The sequence below is a fragment of the Orycteropus afer genome, unplaced genomic scaffold (genome assembly GCF_000298275.1).
Source record: "Orycteropus afer afer isolate SDZICR_OR568_19922 unplaced genomic scaffold, OryAfe1.0 scaffold00319, whole genome shotgun sequence".
NCBI lineage: Eukaryota > Metazoa > Chordata > Mammalia > Tubulidentata > Orycteropodidae > Orycteropus > Orycteropus afer.
Window position 1 is genome coordinate 3,639,946 of NW_006921906.1, and position 1,909 is coordinate 3,641,854.

General features: G+C 39.7%; 1 protein-coding gene across 1 annotated transcript in view; it reads right to left on the reverse strand.

Moving 5' to 3' along the window:
* Nucleotides 1-1,909, reverse strand: part of RAB18 (RAB18, member RAS oncogene family) — a 54,146-nt gene that overhangs the window by 36,158 nt on the left and 16,079 nt on the right. The window lies entirely within an intron of this gene.

Sequence of the window (1,909 nt, forward strand, 5' to 3'; positions counted from 1 at the left end):
GAAGGGCACCTTATGTACAGGGAGACAGCTTAGGGGGCAGGAGAGTATGGAGGGATGGACACTGGGAAGTGGTACCTTGGGGAGGAAATTGGAGGGGAGTTGTTGCATTGTGGTAAACTGTGGTCAATGACATGGGACAAAGTGTATGTGAACTGCTGTATCGAGAGTGAATTTGCTCTGTAAATCTTCACCCAAATCTAAATAAAATAAAATTAAAAAAAAAAAGAAGAAATAGATAACTTGAATAACCCACCCAAATCTATGAAAGATATTGAATCTATGGTTTAAAATGTTTCCATGATGAAAAACTTAAGGTCCAGGTAGTATTAAACATGTAAGGAAGAGACAAACTCTTTCACTATCTTGAGAAATCACACAAAAACAAGTTTGTTAAAAAAAAATCTACAGACTAGTATTTCTCATGAATATAGATGAAAATTCTAAATTTTTTAAACATGAAAATTTTTTATTCAACATTGTACTGGAAATTGTTAGCCAAGATCTTAGGCAAGAAAAGAAAGAAAAGGCATCTAGACCAGAAAGGGAAAATGAATAAAATTCTATGTAATCTATAAAAAAAGCTCCTAAAACTAATAAGCAAGTTTGTCATAGCTGTGGGATACAAAATTAACATGTCAAAAAAATCAATTCTATTTACATACATCAGCAACAAACAGTAAAAAATTGAATTTTTTAAAATATCTTTTTACATCAAAAACTACTAAATACTTAAGAAATAAATCTGACAAAAGAATGAATAAAACAATGGTGGTACATTCATAAACTGGAATACAACTCAGCAATAAAAAGGAGTAAGCTACTGATATTTGCAACAAGGGATCTCTGGTGGTGTAATACCTAAGGCATTTGACTGCTAACCAGAAGGCTGGCAGTTCAAACCCACCAGTCACTCCTCGGTGGAAGGTAGGGCAATCTACTTCCGTAGAGATACTGCCTCAGAAACCCAAGGAGGGGTTGATATGAGTTAGACTGGACTCAGAGGCAGAGAGAGTTTTATTTGCAACAAATTGATTGAAGTGCAGTTGCATTATTCTAAGTGAAAGAAGTCAGTCTGTAAAGGTTACATGCTCTATGATTCCATTTCTGTGGCATACTTGAAAAGATGGTGATGGTTAACAGATCCGCAGCTGCCAGGGGCTAGAGATAAGGGAAGTGTGGTTATAAAGGGATAAAAAAAAATGCAATGCATGTCGAGTCAGATCCAACTCATAGAGACTCCTCCTTGGATTTCCAAGGTGGTATAACTACAGAAGTGTTGTTGTTATGTGCCGTCGAGTCGGACCCGACTCATAGCGACCCCTCCTTGGGTTTCTGAGGCAGTATCACTATGGACGTAGATCACCTCATCTTCCTTCTGAGGAGTGGCTGGTGGGTTTGAACCGCCAGCCTTCTGGTTAGCAGTCAAGTGCCTTAGGCACTAAGCCACCAGAGCTCCCCTATAAAGGGAAGCTTTTACATATGTATAAAAAGTTACGGCCATAGAGTCCATTCTGACTCACTGAGACCCCAGTGGGTTCCCAAGGCTGTAAATCTTCATATGGAAGCAGACAGGTTCAAACCACCGACCTTTCGGTTAGCAGCCAAATGCATTCACCACACTACCACCAGAGCTCCTTATGTACGTGTGTTGAAATATATTTTAAAATTCAAAGAACAGTATTAAAGAGTCAATTTTCCCCTATGATATTAGAAATACTGTTGTTGTTATGTGCCACTGAGTCGGTCCCGACCCATAGCGACCCCTCCCTGGGCTTCCGAGACAGTATCACTATAGAAGTAGATTGCCCCATCTTCCTTCCGAGGAGGGCTGGTGGGTTTGAACTGCCAGCCTTCTGGTTAGCAGTCAAGTGCCTTAGGCACTACACTACCAGAGCTCCCATTAGAAATA